The 21,672-nt window shown below is 43.0% G+C and overlaps 1 long non-coding RNA gene and 1 pseudogene across 1 annotated transcript; both read left to right on the top strand.

Moving 5' to 3' along the window:
* The first annotated feature begins 6,704 nt into the window (after nucleotides 1–6,704).
* On the top strand, nucleotides 6,705–8,020 carry LOC106003890 (annotated as a pseudogene).
* Nucleotides 8,021–10,387: 2,367 nt separating this feature from the next.
* LOC101678756 lies at nucleotides 10,388–20,172 on the top strand. Its single transcript, XR_200925.2, has 4 exons — nucleotides 10,388–10,463; nucleotides 17,757–17,901; nucleotides 19,363–19,435; nucleotides 19,847–20,172. It is a non-coding gene; the product is annotated as an uncharacterized LOC101678756 (long non-coding RNA).
* Nucleotides 20,173–21,672: the final 1,500 nt, after the last annotated feature.

Here is a 21,672-nt window from a genome sequence, read left to right as displayed (position 1 = left end):
CCCCCCACCCGGGCCCTGCTCCTCAGAGCCCATTCATCCTGCCCACAGGGAACTCCTGGTGGCTGGATGATAAGGGAGCAAGGATGGCCAAAGTGTGGAAGCCTGGTTCCCCAGCAGGTGCAGGAAGCTGGGGTGAAGGTGAGAATCAAGAGACAGGCCCAGAGTGAGACAGGGGTAGGTGGCAATAGCTCGAGCTAAGAAATCCAGCGGGGAAAACGTGCCAGTGAGGATCTGGAAGTCTTGTTGGTGGAACTGGAGGTGGGGAGGAATTGGGAGGTTTTGTCTCTCATTCAGAGTCTCAGCAACTTGCCTGAGATCAGAAGGGAGCCCCAAATCCAAGGAGGTCTGATCCCAACCTGTGGTCAAGACTTTCTCTCTTTTGGTGTTGGTGAATCCAGGGAGAGCTTTTCTCCTCTTCTCTCCCAGATCTTGTCATCCAGGCTTCAGAAAGACTCCGTGGGGTGAGGCCCAGGAATCCCAGCTCTTGCAGGCCCTAATTAAGACCCTGCCACTTTCTCACCAATGAAGCTGTCTCTTCTCTGGGCTCCCATTTCTCATCTACATCATCCCAGGTCGCTGCACCTCCCTGACACCCCTGAAAACCATCTCCTCTCCTGGGTCTCGCTCGCCCCTGGGTTTGCCCCTTCTGAGCAAACCAAGGCCCTGAGCCCTGCCCTGCCTAACCTCCCAGGACCGCCATGGGGCTCAGACAATGCAGAGCAAGGGGAATGCCCGAAAGTGGCCACATGCTGGGACATAAGTGTTGCTGTTGGATGTGCAGCACAGTGGACCACACCAGCAAGAAGGGGATGGAGAGGCCCTGTTCATCACCTGGTCCCAAAGTCCTGGCATCCCCATGACATGGAGGGTTATTTCCCCTCTCTCAAGCTCAGGGCCTTCACGTGCGAAGTGGAAACTACAGCAGCTGCTGTGCAGGATCACGGTGAGAAATAAGGAAAATAACGAGTGGGAAGGGCTTTACTGAGCGTTTAAACCTGTGGTGGATGGGAGTCACCCTTCCTATTTTAGGAACAGGCCTTGTCCCACTTTAGGTGTTGGCAATGGGACAACCACTTGACCAGTAGTAGGTCTGTAATTTACGCACATTCAGGAGGCATATCTTAAGGATAGTGCTGGTTTTACAGACTGGGGACCCATTTCATCCTTGACCCCTAGTGGCTGCAGCACTGTTCACAAAGGCCCACTCACTGGTCACTTGCAATTTGACAATAATCAGACTCCTATAGGCTTGGAGTCAACATAGAGAGAGAGAGAGAATGAGCAAGAGGGAAGAGTAGAGGGACAAAGAGAAGCAGGATCCCCACTGAGCAGGGAGCCCTATGCAGGGCTCAATGCCAGGACCCTGAGATCCTGACCTGAGCCAAAGGCCGATGCCCAACTGACTGAGTCACCCAGGAGTCCCATAAGATAATTCTTATATGTTGAAATGCAAATGAATTCTGCCCAGTGGAGGGATCTTTGTCTCCAATTGTACATGCACTTCAATATTCCTGATCTATAAATGCATCTGTTCTTTGTTTTTTTCCTTTGAAATTGATATAACATTTTCCTGGTTCCCTCACTATGCTTAAAATAAAATCTTTAATATGTTTATTTTATATTTGTATGAAAGTCATATTCTTTTTTTAAAATTTATTTTTAAAATTTCTTTTCAGTGTACCAGAATTCATTGTTTATGTACCACATCCAGTGTTCCATGCAGTATGTGTCCTCCATAATATCCACCACCAGGCTGCCCCAACCTCCCATCCCCCACCCCTTCAAAACCCTCAGATTGTTTTTCAGAGTCCATAGTCTATCATGATTTGTCTTCCCCTCCAATTTCCCCCAACTCCCTTCTCCTCTCCATCTCCACATGTCCTCCGTGTTATTCCTTATGCTCCACAAATAAGTGAAACCATATGATAACTCTCTCTCTTGACTTATTTCACTCAGCATAATGTCTTCCAGCCCGTCCATGTTGCTACAAAAGTTGGGTATTCATCCTTTCTGATGGAGGCATAATACTCCATAGTGTATATGGACCACATCTTCCTTATTCAGTCGTCCATTGAAGGGCATTTGGTTTTTTTCCACAGTTTGGCGACTGTGGCCATTGCTGCTTTGAACATTGGGGTACAGATGGCCCTTCTTTTCACTATATATGTTTCTTTGGGGTAAATACCCAGTAGTGCAATTGCAGGGTCATAGGGACACTCTCTTTAAATTTAAAAAAAAATATTTTATTTATTTGACACAGAGAGAGAGAGAGATCACAAGTAGGCAGAGAGAGAGTGGGAAGCAGGCTCTCTGCCGAGCCTGATGGGCAGGGCTTGATCCCAGGACCAGGAGATCATGACTTGAGTTGAAGGCAGAGGCTTAACCCACTGAGCCTCCTAGGTGCCCCTCTCTTTTTAATTTCTTAAGGAATCGCCACACTGTTTTCCAAAGTGGTTTTACCAACTTGCATTCCCACCAACAGTGTAAGAGGGCTCCCCTTTCTCCACATCCTCTCCAACACACATTGTTTTCTGTCTTGTTAATTTTGGCCATTCTAACTGGTGTAAGGTGGTATCTCAATATGGTTTTGATTTGAATCTCCCTGATGGCTAGTGATGATGAACATTTTTTCATGTGTCTGTTAGCCATTTGTATGTCTTCTTTGGAGAAATGTCTGTTCATGTCTTCTGCCCATTTTTTTTTTAAAGATTTTATTTATTAATTTGTCAGAGCGAGAGCGAGCACAGGCAGACAGAGTGGAAGGCAGAGTCAGAGGGAGAAGCAGGCTCCCTGCGGAGCAAGGAGCCCGATGTGGGACTCGATCCCAGGACGCTGGGATCATGACCTGAGCCGAAGGCAGCTGCTTAACCAACTGAGCCACCCAGGCGTCCCTCTTCTGCCCATTTTTTGACATGATTATCTGTTTTGTGTGTGTTGAGTTTGAGGAGTTCTTTATAGATCCTGGATATCAGCCTTTTGTCTATACTGTCATTTGCAAATATCTTCTCCCATTCTGTGGGTTGCCTCTTTGTTTTGTTGACTGTTTCCTTTGCTGTGCAGAAGCCTTTGATCTTGATGAAGTCCCAAAAATTCATTTTCGGGGGTACCTGGGTGGCTCAGTGGGTTAAGCCTCTGCCTTCAGCTCAGGTCATGATCTCAGGGTCCTGGGATCGAGTCCCACATTGGGCTCTCTGCTTGGCAGGGAGCCTGCTTCCTCTTCTCTCTCTCTCTCTCTGCTTGCCTCTCTGCCTACTTGTGATCTCTCTCTGTCAAATAAATAAAATCTTTGAAAAAAAATCATTTTCGCTTTTGTTTCCTTTGCCTTTGCAGACATATCTTGAAAGAAGTTGCTGTGGCCAATATCGAAGAGGTTACTGCCTATGTTCTCCTCTAGGATTCTAATGGATTCCTGCCTCACATTGAGGTCTTTTATCCATTTCCTGTTTATCTTTGTGTATGGTGTAAGAGAGTGGTCGAGTTTCATTCTTCTACATATAGCTGTCCAATTTTCCCAGCACCATTTATTTATTTTATTTTATTTTTTATTTTTTTTTAAATTTATTTATTTGTCAGAGAGAGAGGGAGAGAGAGCGAGCACAGGCAGACAGAATGGCAGGCAGAGGCAGAGGGAGAAGCAGACTCCCTGCCAAGCAAGGAGCCCGATGTGGGACTCGATCCCAGGACGCTGGGACCACGACCTGAGCCGAAGGCAGCTGCCTAACCAACTGAGCCACCCAGGCGTCCCCAGCACCATTTATTGAAGAGAATCTTCCCCACTGTATATTTTTCTTTTCCCCACTGTATATTTTTTCCTGTTTTGTCAAAGATTATTTGACCAGAGAGTTGAGGGTCAACTGGGCTCTCTACTCTGTTCCACTGTTTTTATGCCAGTACCATGCTGTCTTGGTGATCACAGCTTTGTAATAAAGCTTGAAATCAGGCAACGTGATGCCCCCAGTTTTGTTTTTCTTTTTCAACATTTCCCTAGCAATTTGGGGACTCTTCTGATTCCATATAAATTTTAGGATTGTTTGTTTCAGTTCTTTGAAAAATGCCGGTGGAATTTTGATAGGAATGGCATTGAAAGTATAGATTGCTCTAGGCAGTATAGACATTTTTTTTTAAAAGATTTTATTTATTTATTTGACAGAGAGAAATCACAAGTAGATGGAGAGGCAGGCAGAGAGAGAGAGACAGAGGGAAGCAGGCTCCCTGCCGAGCAGAGAGCCCAATGTGGGACTCGATCCCAGGACCCTGAGATCATGACCTGAGCCGAAGGCAGCGGCTTAACCCACTGAGCCACCCAGGCGCCCCCAGTATAGACATTTTAACAATGTTTATTTTTCTGATTCATGAGCATGAAATGGTCTTCCATTTATCTGTGTCTTCTTTAATTTCTGAAAGTCATATTCTTACTTAAAAATATATATATATCCTTCAATAGTAAGGTCCTCCCCAGGGCCTTCAAAGGAGCCCATGCAAATTGCAAGTGAGAGGCCATAAAGGATGAACTTTACAGGTTTTGTGGTAAATCTTCCAGTGGAATTAAAAATTCAGGTAATGTGTGCAACATGGATGGACCCACTTACATGGGATGGACCGAAGGAGCAAACACTGTATTGAAAGAAAGCCAGGAGCGGTCTATAACCTGGAAAGCAAAAGAATACAGATTTTGGAGAATCAAATAATGGAAAACAGTATAAAATGCCATGGGTTCAAGGAAGAACCTAGAGGTGGCAATTTGCCTTGAAAATTAGGAGACCAAGGCTCCTAACTGATGGGAGTCTCTCCTTAATAGCAATATTAGGACAAGAGTGTGGAAATAGCCATGGCATGGGGACTGAATGGAGGTGGACAAAGTGAGTACAGTGAGCATGGCCTCCTATTTCTAATAAGTTGGCAATGAAAAGAAGGACTGAGATATCCCAATAGATAAAAGTAGACACATGGAGTTCAGTGGGATTTCCCCAGTGACATTTCATATTATCACTGACATTTCAGGTATCTAAGAGCATCTAAAAAGAAGTTTTAAAGAAAGAAAAAGAGCTATAATTTACAAGGAGATTATCATCATTTAGTTTCTACATATGATAGATAAATGTGTATAACATTTGAACAATAAATAATGAGCCCAAGTTTTGAATATACATGAACACCATACAAAATTAGAATCATACTATATATATACAGATATATATAGTATGATATATACTTATACTATATATATGTGTGTGTGTGCGTGTGTGTGTGTGTATATATATATATATATATATATACATATATATATAGTATCAGAATATACTCATTATTTTGTCATACCTGGGAGGACGTTCTCATTTACTGATCTTCCAGATCAGTAGCTTAAAGACTGTATAATATACTATGTTGTGAGTGTTCATAATCAGCTGATTCATTTTTTTTATTTGGCCTGGCCTTTAGATTATTAACAACTTTTCACTGTTTTGATACTGTTGCCATGACTTTCCTTTACATTAATCTTCTTTTTTAAAGATTTTATTTATTTATTTTATTTGAGAGAGAGAGAGCACGAGCCAGCAGGGTGGTAGGAGGTGCAGAGGAAGAAAATACTCAAGCAGACTCCACGCTGAGCATGGGGCTTGATCACACCACCCTGAGATTATGACTTCAGCTGAAACCAGGTGCTCAACGAACTGAGCCAGCCACGTGTCTCTCCTTTAATCTTTTTTTTTTTTTAAGATTTTATTTATTTATTTGACAGAGAAAGAGCACAAGCAGGGGAATGGGCAGAAGGAGAGGGAGAAGCAGGCTCCCCACTGAGCAGGACCCTGGGATCACGACCTGAGCCGAAGGCAGATGTTTTACCAACTGAACCACCTAGATGCCTTCCTTACATCAATCTTAATGATTAGTTCTAATTCATTCCAAAAGAAAAACTACCCTGAAGTAGAATTCTTAGGTCAAATAGTACATGTTTCTGGCCTTTAATACATATTCTCAAATTTCCCTATAAATAGGGTGACCCAGGCCTCTCACAAGTGTATGAGTGACTGTTTGCTTCTATCTCCCTTATCAATGAGAATTTTCATATTTTAAGAATATTTGCGGGGCGCCTGGGTGGCTCAGTGGGTTAAATCCTCTGCCTTCGGCTCAGGTCATGATCCCAAGTCCTGGGATCAAGCCCCACATCAGGCTCTCTGCTCAGCAGGGAGCCTGCTTCCTCCTCTCTCTCTCCACCTACTTGCGATCTCTGTCTGTCAAAAAAAAAAAAGAATATTTGCCAATTTGTTTGGCAGATGTGGCATTATTTTAGTATGTATGATGGAATATTTACCATAAGTTTTCTTTCACTCTTCCTATAAGCTAAGATTTCCTTGAGCTTTCCAATTTTGCTAACCATGTTGTTAATTATTTGGAAACTGGTTTTGTATTAGGGAAAATGGTGGTTGTTGTAGATTTACACAAGAACAGAATTCAGGGAATTACTGAGATAAAACCAGACTGAACTGGATAAAGAGAGAATGGCAGGCGAGGACCACAAGCCCAGACAGCTCTTCTGAAGAAATTTGCTCTAAAGGAAAGCAGAGAAACTGGCTGTAGTGGAAGTGGAACATGGCGTCAAGGAGAAGTTTTTTATATATATGGGAGTGACCTAGCAGAGAAGAGAGATTGAGCAGTTGTTGACCTTAGTAAGAGCAGAGGAGGGCCATGCATTTTAATAGGACATGATGCAGTACAAGCAGGTTGGAAAAATGGGAAGTGAGGAGGCTCTTCTAATTTCTCCATGAATCAAGAAACGGTCAAAACTGAAATGGGAGAAACGTTGGAATTCTGATGTAAAAGGAAGTAGGAAATGGTATTTCAGAGAATGAAGGAGTAAGCTAATGGGAGAAATCTAGTAAGACTGCTAGATAAGGGCAAGGGCCCATATAAGATTCATGATTAGAAACCAGATGTGAGATCAGTCTACACACATCTATTTTTTTTTCTTCCACCATATTAAGCTGCTCAGACTTGGGTGACAAGTAAGTAGAGTTAAATTGACTAGGGTTGGGGTTCTCCAAGGTAAGAGGATCTAGAAACAGAGCAGAAAGGGAATTGATGATGACTGAAGTGAACTGGTATAGTGATGGGACCACAGCATCGTAACTAGGTGAAGGGAGGCAAAGAAACAAGATGGGTTATAGGCAGCAAGAGTGGTGAACCACTCTCTCTTCCAGCCATCCAAGATCCCAAAAGCAAAGGCAAAGGGGAAGAAGCTGGCCCCAGTCCCTGATGCTGTAAGAAGCTGGAGGCCAAGAATGTGGTCAATACCCTGTTTGAGAAAAAGACCAAGAATCTTATCATTGGACAGGACATCCAGCCAAAAGGGACTTCAACCACTTTGTCAAATGTCCCCATGATATCTGGTTGTAATGGCAAAGAGCTAGTCTCTATAAAATGTCCAAAAGTGTCTCCCGTGATTAACCAGTTCCCCCAGGCCTTGGACCACCAAACAGCTATTCAACTGCTTGAGCTGGCCCAAATACAGACCGGAGAAAAGCAGGAGAAAAAGCAGAAATTGTTGGTCTGGGTTGAAAAGAAAGCTGCCAGCAAAGGGGATGTCCCAGCAAAGGGGATGTCCCAACTAAGAGGTCCCCTGTCTTTTGAGCTTGGGTTAATACTGTCACCACCTTAGTGGAAAACAAGAAGGCTCAGCTGGTAAAGATTACACATGATGTGGATCCCATTGAGGTGGGGCTGTTGTCCTATCTGTTCTGTGTCATGAGATAGAGGTTCCCTACCACACTGTCAAGGAGGAAACCAGGCTAGGGTATCCGATCCACAGGAAGATCTGCGCCACTGTTGCCTTCACACAGTTAACTTGGAAGACAAAGGAGCTTTGACTAAGCTGGTGAAAGCAATCAGGACCAATTCCAGTGACAGATATGGTGAGATCTTCTGTGTCTGGGGAGGCAACACCTTGGGTCCAAAGTTGGTGGTTCACATTGCCACACTGGAAAATGCAAAGGCTAAAGAACTGGCCACCAAACTGGGCTAAGTGGATGCTGTTGAGTTTTCTGTACATAAAAGTAATAAAAAGCTCTCTTTCAAAAAAAAAAAAAAAAGAGTGGTGAACCAATAAGTTGGAGACCGCAAAGGGGTCAGGGCATTACAGGAGAAGAGCTAAGAGCTATTAAGACAAGTGGTAGGAAAATAGAAAGTGGTTTCTGGAGGGTAGGATGCTTGAAATGGACATAAAAGAGATGGCAAAGTAGACATCTACCCAGTGAGATGCAGAAAGGACTGCTGACAATGAAGTTAAGGAACTGGGTCCAAGGTACTGAAGTGAACATCAGTGATCATGGCTGAAAAGCATGATGGAGAGTAATGTAATGAAGGAGCAAGACTGTAAGCCAGGTGAAGAATCTTCAGTGAATGAAGGGATTGGCAGATTGTCGGTAGATATGACTGTGATGTAGCGGTGGCAGAGTCTGAGGGCCTGCATTTCAGAGGAGATGGGCATTTGAGGGAGGAGGACAGAGACATGACTGAGACGGGGAAATGAGCTGCAAGGAGATCATTTTCTCCACCAAATCCTTTAGAACCAGGGCATGTTTGAGAAAGAACAGCCACTCTTGAGAAGATTAAAGTCTGGTCCTTAGGGGACAGAGAGATTTTAGTATTTAGTATGTTGAAAATGAAGGAGACACTGAGACAAATTGTAGAGGATATAGGAGTGGAGTGGGAGGTGCTCCTAATGAAAGTCATGATGTCAAGGGTGGACAGTGAAAGGGTTTGGGAATGTTGGGCTTCCAAAGTTCAGCTGCCTTCTTTTTTTTTTTTTTTTAATATTTTTATTTATTTATTTGAGAGACAGTGAGAGAGAACATGAGAGGCGAGAAGGTCAGAGGGAGAAGCAGACTCCCCATGGAGCTGGGAGCCTGATGTGGGAATCGATTCCGGGACTCCGGGACCATGACCTGAGCCAAAGGCGGTTGCTTAACCAACTGAGCCACCCAGGTGCCCAGTTCAGCTGCCTTCTAAAAGCCAGTTGTCCCCCATGAGATGTCTAGCCCAGTCCTCTCATTTCAGAGACAAAAATACTCACAATCCTGAAAGGAAACTACTGCAGAACTTGCTCCCTTTTCAGTCCTAGGTCCTGAATCTGGGATAAAGTCAGAAGGGTCTTCTTGTTCAGCACTCCTTGGAGGAGGGTCCTCCTTCCCATTCCTCCTGATATGGCGACCTCACTCTGCCCCAAGCCATTTTCTTCATGCTACAGAACACTTCCTGGGGCTTCCATCAGCTCTGTCCACTTCTGCCAATGCCTGCTTGAGCTGCCCCAAATCTGGAAGTGCCTGTTCCCAAAAAGCCTTTAGGTATTAGAAGGTGCCCTCAATCCCTCTCCCACTCCTCAGCTCCTGAACTTCCTGCATTCAGGTTAGGGAAGTGATAAGACCCTTTGTCAGGTTTATCTGCCTGACAGTCCAGCCACTCTAATGAAGTGTTGTCCATCTTCCTCCCTTCTACTGATGAGACAGCTGATCACAGAGAGGCCCATTCTCTTCCCTGAGGTCACTCAGCACGGAGGCTGTGAAACCTGGCTGTGAATGAAGCTCGGCCCCTGACCCCAAAGCCCTTGCAAGTCGTTTCTCTGCATTTCTGCCCCCATTTCCTGGCTGTGTGACAAACTCTCAAGGTAGGGCAATCTCCGTGCAGGATGACTACAGGTCAGATCCTCCCAGGCTGGTGGAAGCTTAGGGAAAAAGTGGCGTTGAATTGGTCTTTTTTTTTTTTTTTTTTTTTTTTTAAGATTTTATTTATTTGGCAGGCAGAGATCACAAGAGGCAGGTAGAGAGAGAGAGAGAGGGGAGGAAGCAGGCTCCCTGCTGAGCAGAGAGCCCGATGCGGGACTCAATCCCAGGACCCTGAGATCATGACCTGAGCCAAAGGCAGAGGCTTAACCCACTGAGCCACCCAGGCGCCCTGAATTGGTCTTTGAATGAAGAACTGAAGTCAACTGGGAAGGAATGCAAGAGGGTATCTACGGCAGAAGGAACAGCGTTAATCAGGCTGGCTCTTATGTAGTTCTCAGCCTCCTATTATTTATTCACAGCGCTGAGGCCAGACAGAGCACAAGGGTGAGAGCCGTAGATGTTCCCATGGCTCTCGCCTGTGAACCCCTAAGACTTGCCTTCTTTTCTTGGCCTTCACTGGCCACAAGGCTGGCACCCCTAGACACGTCACCCCAACGTCGCTCCCGCAGTTGTCGAAGGACGTGCCCCTGGAGGCGCTACTTCGAGCTCATCTGGCTCTGACAGGCTGTGAAACTCGCGCCTTCAGGCCAGCCACTCAGAGGCGGCCATCAGTCCTCCCTTGCCTCTGATTGGCTGTGCTAAGCACGTGCTCAGATGCGCCCCCAGTTGCGACCAGAGAGCTGAGGCAACCGTTAACTGCCCACTGCCACGGTGTTCCTTTTCAGGCTCGTTGGGTACTGACAGGTAACTGGGCTGGGGAGCGGCGGGCAACCAGTTTCTGGGATGTGGGGAAGGGGAGGCCGTAGGCCCAGGCAGCAGCTCTCACCTGCCTTGGAGCACTGGAAGGCGGGAGAGCAGTCCTGCTGAGGGTCAACTGTCTTGTGATCTGAACTCATTCCCCCTTATCATCAAATCTGCCTCAGGGCATAGGAATCCCCTGGCTGGGGACCCTGTGCCCTTTCTCCCCTCAGTGACTCAGTAGCTAGGGGTGGACTGAGGGGTGTGGGCAGGGCTGTTGGAGCCCAGATCTTACCTGACTTCTGAGGTTTATAGAGGGCCGGGGAGGATTAAGAGCGGTAATCAGCCATTGTTCCCCTTTGCAGTAATTGGATTTGCCCTTTGAGGAACATTTGCCCCCCCCCCTTTTTTTTAAAGGTTTATTGGTCAGAATGAAAGAATGACAGATCATAAGTGGGGGAGTGGCAGGCAGAGGGAAAAGCAGGCTCCCGGCTGACGCTGGGTTGCATACCAGGATCCTGGGATCATGACCTGAGCTCACTTAACCGACTGAGCCATCCAGGAGTCCCATTTTGGTCTCTTCTTGACTTCACATGATGCATTTGTTAATAATTAGAAAGTAATGCATATTTGGCTCTAAAGAGCTTGAGAAAAGTTGTGTGTTAGCCTACATAAGGTCCCTTGAGTGCAAAGAAAAAATTGGCTGGTGTCTACTATCCTTAACTGAGTGGAAGGAAGATTGGCTAGGATTAACCTCCAGGAAGGAGCTGTAGCAGCGTTCTTGGAAGAAAAGGAAGAATGACTTTTGAGGTAGAAGAAAACCATCAGAAACTCAAAAGATACCAAGGAAATGGGAGTTGTACCTCATAGAATGTTTCTAAGGGCCACATGACATAACACCTGACATCCACTAACCTGGTGTTAGTCTTTGTAATTTTGTCATTTCGAGCATGTTATAAAAATGGAATCTTATAGTTTGTAATCTTTTGAGACCCACATTTTTCTTTTTCTTTTTCTTTTTTCTTAAGATTTTATTTGTCAGAGAGAGAGAAAGCACAAGCATGGGGAGTCTGACGTGGGGCTTGAACCAAGGACCCTGGGATCATGACCTGAGCCAAAGGCACTTAAAGAGACCCCCCCCACCAAAAAAAAAAAAAAAGAGAGAGAGAGAGAGAGACAAAGACACTTAACCAACTGAGCCACTCAGGCATCCCTAGACCTTCATTTTTCATTCGGCTCAGTTACTTTGCAGTCTGGTCAAATTTTTGCATATATCGATACTTGTTTTCAGGAGAGGTTGGGGTCCTGAGGTGATATGGGCTGACTCTTCTTAGCCAGATCTGAGGGGAAGAAAAGATAGCTCAGAGCTCAGGCACTCTGGGTATTAAACTAGACTCCCATCACTTACCAGCTTTATGCTGTTGGCATGGCTGCTAATCTGTGCCTATCTCAGGCTCCCTATCAGCATATGAAAGATGGTGAAACAAACTACCTCAGAACAGTAGATATATGCTCAGTAAAGTGTTTATCATGAAGTAAACAGTAGTACATCTGGTAGGAGTCTGTTTTTATCCATGTTATTCATCTCAATGTGAGAATGATTACCTCTCAATTACCATTATTATGCTCTGCCACAATAAACTTTTTACGATCTTCGAACAAGATGTCTGTCCTGGAGGGCACCTGGGTGGTTCTGTCGGCTAAGTGTCTGCCTTCAGCTCAGACTGTGATGTCCACATCCAGCTCCCCGCTCATCCAGGAGTCTGTTTCTCCTTCTCCCTCTGCCTCTCCCCCTGCTTGTGCTCTCTCTGTCTTTCTCTCTCTCAAATGAATAAATAGATTCTTTTAAAAAAAATGATGTCTGTCCTTTCTCCACTCCTTCCCTCTGGCCCCATGGTTTTCTTTACCTTGGGAAATAGTCTTTAGCTTATGCATTCTTTATCTGGCCAATAGAGCTCCCAAATACCCCCTTTCTCAGAAAACATTGTTAACAGCTACTTTTCAACTGTAGAACAAAATTCTATCCAACTCTTTTCCAAATATTATACTATCCTATCTTTATCTTCCCCACTGATCTATGGTCTTTTTTTTTTTTTTTTAAAGATTTTATTTATTTATTTGACAGAGAGAGATCACAAGCAGGCAGAGAGGCAGGCAGAGAGAGAGGAGGAAGCAGGCTCCCTGCTGAGCAGAGAGCCCGATGCGGGGCTCGATCCCAGGACCCTGCGATCATGACCTGAGCCGAAGGCAGCGGCTTAACCCACTGAGCCACCCAGGCGCCCCTGATCTATGGTCTTTTATCCTGAGATAATAATTCATTTTTGAATCCCCATTGTCCAGCACACTGCCAATCATGTAAGAGATGCTCAGTATAAGCTGTTGAATCAGTGAATGAAAATTCTTATGTAGAATTGGTCACACCTTGAATTTCTAGGAAAAGATTTATATTTGAAAGTATATGTGCATTTTAAATTGGTAAATTGCCCTGTAGCAGTATCATAATTTCTTTGTGGCTCTGTGATATTCAATCAAGTCATTATAGTTTAATTATATAGTATGATCACTTTGTAGAGCTTTATGGTGTGTTTTGTTCCATTACATATGTAAGCATTTTCATTTATTATTATATAATCTTCAGAAACGTAATTTCTTTAAAAAGATTTATTTAAAGTATCCTTTTACACCCAACATGGGGCTCAAACTTACAACCCTGAGATCAAGAGTTGCATGCTCTATCAACAGAAACAGCCAGGTGCCTTAGAAATATAATTTTGATAACTTAATACAGTTGTTGTTCCTCAGTTTAAGTGTTTCACTATTGTTGGGATTTCATTTGTTTTCTCTGTTTTGGCATTCTATATTCATCTGTACATAAAGTCGTTTCTGTCTTTGGATTGTTTTCTTTTCCTTTCCTTTTTTTTTTTTTTTAAGAATTTTTATTTATTAGAGAAACAGAACATGCGTGAGAGAGAGCATGAGAGGGTCCAGGGAGGGGCAAGGTAGAGAAAAAGGGAGAAGCAGGTTTCCCACTGAGCAGGGAGCCGGATGCGGGACTCAATCCCAGTACCCTGGGATTATGACCTGAGCTGAACTGAAGACAGATGCTTAACTGACTGAGCCACCCACGTGCTCTTTTTTTTTTTTTTTTGTAAAAAATTTATTTTAGAGAGTGTGTGACCTGAGCGGGTGGGGGCGGAGATGGGTAGAGGGAGAGGAGAGAGAGAGTATCCTCAAGCAAACTCCTTGCTGACTTGGAGCCAATCACAGGGCTCAGTCTTCTGAGCCAGAGATCATGACTTGAGCCAAAATCAAGAGTCGAATGCTTAACCATCTGAGCCACCCAGGAGCCCCTGGATTGTTTTGAAAGAAAGATAACCAGAAATGGGATTACAGGATCATTTTAGGACATTTGATACATAGCATTAGAATGATTTTATTACCATTTAAACTATGGTGAATATGATAGGCTAAAATGGTATTTAAGATAACTTTTTACATTTTTCATTCGCTGTAATATTGAAATTATTCTGTCATGATTTATTACTAATTGCATTTCCTTTTCTGTGAGTTACCTTTTTTCATTTTGCCCAATATTGAAGTCTTAGTGTTTTTCTTATACCTTTATATATAAACCACTTATATTGTAAAGATATGCTCTCAACATACAGTTTTGAGATTCTGTATGTATGATGTTGTTCTATGTGCTGAATGTATAGTATTTAACAATCAGGCAAGATTTTTGCACTCATTTAGCTAATAAATAAAAGTATGAGAAAATAACACTTGATCTTAGCCAAAAGGCCGAGAAGAGATAAAAGTATGAGAAAATAAGTAAGAAAATAGAATATTTAATGTTTTAAATATCAAAAAATGTGAAGAAAAAGAAAAGCAGAGTGAAGATTGAGAGAGCGTATAAGGGGGTTTAAATTTTCATTTGGATAACAATGGGAAAGTAATTTTTTGGTAAAAACTTGAAGGAAATGAGACAGTTTACATACCTGAAATACAAGTATTTGAAGCAGGAAACACCAAATGTGAAAGACCTGAAGCAGCCACGTGCTTGGCATCTTTGAAGTAAAGGTAAACTGGAGAGAAAGGGGAGATAGTAGGAAATGAAGTTAGAATATTAAGGACAGGGGCACCTGGCTGGCTCAGTGGGTTAAGCCGCTGCCTTCGGCTCAGGTCACGATCTCAGGGTCCTGAGATTGAGTCCTGCATCAGGCGCTCTGCTCAGCAGGGAGCCTGCTTCCCCCTCTGTCTCTGCCTCCCTCTCTGTCTACTTGTGATCTCTCTCTGTCAAATAAATTAAAAAAAAAAAATCTTTTTTAATAAAAAGAATAAAATAGAATATTAAGGACAGATCATGTCATAATAGGGGTGCTGACTTTTGTGTATATTTAATAGTTTCATTTAGATATAATCACATACTACTAAATTCAGCTTTTAAAAATGTACAATTCGGGAACCTGGGTGGCTCAGTGGGTTAAGCCGCTGCCTTCGGCTCAGGTCATGATCTCAGGGTCCTGGGATCGAGTCCCGCATCGGGCTCTCTGCTCAGCAGGGAGCCTGCTTCCTCCTCTCTCTGCCTGCCTCTCCAACTACTTGTGATTTCTCTCTGTCAAATAAATAAATAAAATCTTTAAAAAAAAAAAAAAAAAAAAAAAAAAAAATAAAAATGTACAATTCTGTGGCTTCTTGTATTTTCAAAGAGTTGTGCAACGATTATCACAATTTTATTTTTTAGTTTCAGGAGTAGAATTTAGTGATTCAACACTTACATACAGCACCCAGTGCTCCTCACTGCAAATGCCCTCTTTAATACCCGTCACCCATTTAACCCATCCCTTCACCCACCTCCCCCAATTATTACAATTTTAGAAACATTTTCATCACCTCCCAAAGAAACCTCATACCCATTAGCAGTCACTCACTATTCTCTCACTCTTTTCTGCCCCAACCCTATATAACCATCTTTCTGCCTTTATATAGATTTGCCTCTTCTGGAAGTATATAAATGGAATAATACCTGTTTTTTTGTGATTGACTTTTTTTTTCACTTGTAATAATGTTTTAAAGGCTCATCCATGATGTGACATGTAGTAGTATTTTATTCCTATTTATAGTTGACTATTATTCCATGGTATGGATATACTACATTTTAATCTACTCATTACTTCAGGGGCATTTAGATTGTTTACTCCATTTTGGCTACTATGAATAATGTTTCTATGAACCTTTGCATGCAAGTTTTTATGTGGATATGTGTTTTTAATTCTCTTGAGTGTATACCTAGGTGTGGAATTGCTGGGTCATATGGTAACCCTTTTGTTCACTTATGTTTTAATGTATATAATATTTAAAATTTTATTTACTTGACAGAGAGACAGTGAGAGAGAGAACACAAGCAGGGGGAGTGGGAGAGGGAGAAGCAGGCTTCCCACTGAGCAGGGAGCCTGATGCGGGGCTCAATCTCAGGACCCTGGGATCATGACCTGAGCCGAAGGCAGACACTTAATGACTGAGCCACCCAGGTGCCCCTGGTAATTCTTTTTAATTGGGGAATTGCCTGTTTTCCAAAGTGGCTGCACCATTTTTCATTCCCACTAATAATATATGAGGGTTCCAATTTCGTCAGTCCTTGCCAACACTTCTTACTATTTGTTTTTTTGTTTATAATCATCCTCGAGGATGTGAAGTTGTAAATCATTGGAGTTTTGATTTACAGTTCCCTAATGGCTAATGATGTTGAATATCTTTTCATGTCAACTAGCTGTTTGTATCTCTTCTTTGGAGAAATGTGTATTAGCTCCTTTCTCTATACTATATTTGGTTATTTGTCTTCTTACTGAGTCATAAACATTTTTATATTTTCTGGATACAAGTCCCATATCAAGATATATGAATTACAAATATTTTTTCCCCATTCTGTGGCTTCTCTTTTTACTTTTGTGGTAATATCCTTAAAAAAAAAAAAAAAAAAAAAGTAAGTAATCTCTACACCCAGTGTGGGACCCGAACTCATGACACCAAAAATAAGAGTTGCATGCTTCTCCAGTTGAGCCAGCTAGGTGTCTCTCACTATATACTTTTTAGAGAAAGAAAAGTTAAAATTATTTAACTTAGTAGTATTACAAAAATATCGGACACCTTGAAAGAATGTTGGAGCCCATTAGGGATCCTAGAACCACATTTTGGGAACCACTCTACTATACATACACACATACAAATTTTTGACCCAACTCAATATCAGTATTTAGTTTTCATATATGACATTGAGTTTATTTTATTTATTTAGCTAGTTTCAGAGGTAGAATTAGTGATTCATCAGTTGTGTATATAACCCAGTGCTCATTACAACAAGTGCCCTCATTAATTTTGAGAGAGAGAGAGAAGACTTGCGTGCACACACAAGCAGGGGTGGGTGTGGCAGAGGGAGAGGGAGAGGAAGAGGAAGAGAGAGAGAATCTTAAGCAGGATCCACACCCAACACAGAGCCAGACACGGGGCTCAGTCTTCACGACCCTGAGATGGTGACCTGAACTGAAATCAAGAGTTGGATGCTTAACTGACTAAGCCCACTGTGTGTCCCAACTTTAAGTTTATTTTAATTCTGAACTCTGTGATAACAAGGCAATACATGCTTTTAATCAGTCAGGCTATGGCTCTTAAAATAACTGCCAAAATGTAGTATTACATTTTAGCTTGGGGGCAAGAACAGTAATGTAAGATCTGCCTTATGATGTAACAACTGGGGTAATATCTTTTTTTTTTTTTTAAGATTTTATTTATTTATTTGACAGAGATCACAGGTAGGCAGATAGGCAGAGAGAGGTGGGGAAGCAGGCTCCCCACTGAGCAGAAAGCCAGACTCAGGGCCTGATCCCAGGACCCTGGGATCATGACCTGAGCCGAAGGCAGAGGCTTTAACCCACTGAGTCACCCAGGTGCCCCAACTGGGGTAATATCTTTATAATGAAACTAATTTTTTCTAGGTTTAGGTTAAAGTAAGATTTTCTCCCCAGATAGTACAAGTTCCTTATAATAAACTTACTGCTAAACCATAAGGTGCATGGCAAAGATATTGTTGGTGATCATCTTGATATTGTTGGTGATCCTATGTAAGAATTCTGAAACTTGGCTCTCAATTTCATGAGAAGGAATATATTTTCATATATAAATTTTCCATGCATCTAAGAATGATGATATTCTTTGGATCCTCCAAATTCATTTTGAACTTCTGAATTGAAATGTTAGATAGAAAATAAGATTGAACTAAAAACTACTTACATTACTTCATAGCACACAACCCATGAAACGTCCTAGTATGCAGATGAGGATGTGACAGTGAGTTTGGAGTGAATAGTTCTGGAGGCAATAGAAGCGCCAGACAGAAACTCTCAGAGAAGCTGAAAGAAGCTAAAGCATTTTAAAACCTTTCAAATGGGTGAGTTTTAATAGTATAATTCTAACATGGTTATTCCATTATTTGCAAAACTTAGTTGATTAGCAGATTTGCCCATGAATAGATGTTACACTCAAAGTGGAAAATGCATTTCTTTGTTTCATGATTCTATTTTTAAATTTTTTTTAAGAGAAAGAGAGAGAGGCGGGTGAGGGGCCAAGGGAGAGGGAGAGAGAAAATCCCAAACAGGCTCCACGCCCAGTGCTGAGCCTGATGCAGGGCTTGATCTCACAACCCTGGGATTATGACCTGAGCCAAAGTCAAGAGTTGGACACTTAACTGACTCAGCCACCCAGGCACCCCTGTTTCATGATTCTAAAATCAGTTTTGTGTGTTAAAATATGCTTAATGTAGCTTGAGCGACCAAATCCGTTCCACTTCTCAATTATATGCAGGAGTGATCCTTTTCCAGCACTCAGTAACTGATTACAGCACCTCTTCATTTTCTCCTTAAATAAACCAAGATATTCAAATTCATCTTAGAACTGCTAACATCGTATTTTTGTCTCATAAAGTAAAATGAGCCCAGTTTCAAAAAACTTAAAAGGGAGCAGTGTTTTACGAGCAAGGCTACTGTTGTACCATGGATAACTCTTATTACACTTGCTTATTATAGTTCAGCCATTGTGTAGGTGAAGATTGCTCATGTAATAATTTTTGTACCCAAAAGTATATGTATAGAGGCACACACACACATATGCTAACATACACATGTACACACTTTTGCTTGATAATATCTTCACTATCCTTTTTTGTTATTACATGAAGTTTAAATATTTTCAGAAAAGGGCAAATGTTAATATTTTATTTTTAAAATAAGATTTTATTTATTTATTTGACAGAGAGAGACAGTGAGAGAAGAAACACAGTGGGGGGGGGCATGGGAGAGGGAGAAGCAGGCTTCCCACTGAACAGGGAGCCAGATGCTAGGCTCAATCCCAGGACCCTGAGATCATGACCTGAGGCAAAGGCAGATGCTTAACGACTGAGCCACCCAGGCACCCCAAAAGTTAATATTTACTACATAACTTCTTTTTTTTTTAACTTTTTTTAAAAGATTTTTTATTATTTATTTGACAGAGATCACAAATAGGCAGAGAGGCAGGCAGAGAGAAAGAGAAAGAGGAGGAAGCAGGCTCCCTGCTGAGCAGAGAGCCTGATGCGGGCCTCGATCCCAGGACCCTGAGATCATGACCTGAGCCCAAGGCAGCGGCTTAACCCACTGAGCCACCCAGGCGCCCCCATAACTTCTTTTTGAAGATTTTTTAATTTTAAAATAATCTCTATACCCAATGTGGGGCTTGAATTTACAACCCCAAGATTAAGAGTCATGTGTTCTACCAACCAATCCAGCCAGGTACCCCTCTACATTTTGTTTTAAAGTACATTTGATAACATATGAAAAATGCTTTTTGATTAAAAATGTATTTTGTTTTATATTAGATATTACTTCTTATCGTGGAATGTTCTCAACTATTACGGCACGAGAGAACCACGGTGCCCATGTGGGTGTAAGGTAAATGCTCAGCCATCCCAATTCCATCTCCCTCTCCACGTTGAATTCTGGCTCTCAGGGAGGCTTAGTACATCAGCCCTGAGTCCTGTGGGGCTAACATGTGAGCATATTCTGGGACTGAGTGCTGATGTGGGAGTGTCAGGGAAGTGGCAGGCTGGAGGAGGTTGGGGGAGGGTGAGGAAAGGGGTATTTGTTCCTCAGGGATGGGAGAGACAGTGTTTGACAGCTGGGGGCAGTGAGGAGGAGGGAGTAACCCTAAAGGAATACAGCCTCGGGTTTCTCCCACTGCTTCCCAATAGTGTCCTTTTCCTTTTTTGCAAGCCTGGGTTTTGCACGGTGAGGCCCCATTATTTGGGTCATTATGGTGCAATTATTTTCTGACATTTGTTTTTGTTTTTCCTTTTCCCCTAGACCAAAAAAATATGGCAGTGACAGAGCATGGTGCCCCTCAGCAGCCTGTTTTCCGGTCTCCACAGCCACCTGCTGCCTCCCCAGGTCCCACTTAAGGATTCTCAGGGCTACAGGAGTAAAATTTGTTTTTTCCAACTTCCTTCCTCATGTTGACTCCACATGTCTCCTTGAAGGCCGTGGTAACTCACTCTCTGTAGTAGTAATTCCTGTGATACTCTTTACTCCTCTCTCATATATAAAATGGCAGTATAAAAATGGCTTGTACTGAGTGTACTGCCATTTCCCAACTTATTTGCATGCTGAGATAAAAACATACTCTTTAAATATACAGATCTGAATTTGTGTGTTTTCTGTCTCCAACTGTGTGTAACAAGGAAGGGATAGAACCTTGGGTTAAGGAGAGAAGAAGCTGGGGTACCTGGGTGGCTCAGTGGGTTAAACCTCTGCCTTCAGCTCAGGTCATGATCTCAGGGTCCTGGAATTGAGCCCCGCATGGGGCTCACTGCTCAGCAGGGAGCCTGCTTCTCCCCTTCTCTCTCTGCCTGCCTCCCTGTCTACTTGTGATCTCTCTCTCTGTCAAACAAAATCTTTTTTTTTTTCAATCTGCTTTAAAAAAAAAAAAAAAAAAAAAAGGGGAGAGAAGAAGCTCAGCCAGGGCTGATGGACCTAAAGGTAGAAAGTCATGGTTGAAGGGAATTGGTTGCTACAGTTGGGATTGGGTGGATCGTGTGTGTGTGTGTGTGTGTGTGTGTGTATGTGTGTGTGTGTGTATGTGTGTGTGTGTGTTGGGTGGTAGTCCCGGGGAAGGAGAATGGGAGTGTGCAGAGTATGCACTGTGCAGAATTGTAATCATGGGGTGCTAAAACATGTTAGTATCTAGCTGTATGGAAAGGACCATTCTTCTTTGGTCTCTAGTTGCTGTTCCATGGAAATTCAGCTGCTCATCAACAGTCTCCCATTGTTTTCTTTTTTCTTCTTTCTTTCTTTCTTTCTTTTTTTTTTTTTAAATAGTGGTTCCCAGGGTCTAACAACTGCAATTTCACCAACAGGACTACAGCCTGGGGAGTAGGGCAATTTGGTGGACTTCCTAAAGTCTATCTCCAGACCAAAGTCATTGAAATTGGTCTCCATAATTGAATGATTCAACAAGTAATCTCGTAAACCAAATGGTTACATATATGTTTCTACTGATTAGGTACAGCAAAGATTAAGAGGCAGGAGTGTTTCCCCAGCCCTAGTTTTTGGCATTCTTTATTGGAGAAATTTGAGGAAAGGGATGAGCAATGTTGTTGGATCAACCATATACTCTCATCCAAACTCTTCCAAGTTGTTCCATTCACCCAAGGGTGAAGATGGAGGCAAGGTCAATGGGATGAGGAGGTCTACTGCCGGGGTGACTGCTGGGAACAGCGGCAGCTGTTTCTCCTCTCCTGCTGGTCTCAGTGTTGAGCCATGTTTGAAGGCATTGCTCACCCCACCCAGCACAACCCCTTTGAGGCTCATCCTGGTGGCTCCTGCTTGGCTCTGATAGGCTGCAAGGCTTTCACCCTCCACATGCCATTCAGAAGGGGGCCCCTGTGAGCTGACTGGAGAGAAAAAAGCCTTTCAGCAGTTACCTACTGGACCACATATTTTCTCTTCCTCCTTGCTGGCCAGCTACTGGGTTTTGTGTTGGGGTTGGGGTAGGGGAGGTTGGTGTTCAGAGGCTCAGAGGTCAGTGGGAGTCCCAAGCCTCATTCCATTAGAGCACCAGGTTACACACTGTAGGGTGGGCTACAGGGTGACCAAGGCTTACCACCCCCACTCCCCCAAATCTGCCTCATGGG

The sequence above is a fragment of the Mustela putorius genome, unplaced genomic scaffold, assembly GCF_011764305.1.
Source record: "Mustela putorius furo isolate JIRA1106 unplaced genomic scaffold, ASM1176430v1.1 tig00003834_pilon_pilon_pilon, whole genome shotgun sequence".
Lineage (NCBI taxonomy): Eukaryota > Metazoa > Chordata > Mammalia > Carnivora > Mustelidae > Mustela > Mustela putorius.
Note: the sequence above shows the minus strand (reverse complement) of the source record. Positions and strands in the feature narration are given on the sequence as shown.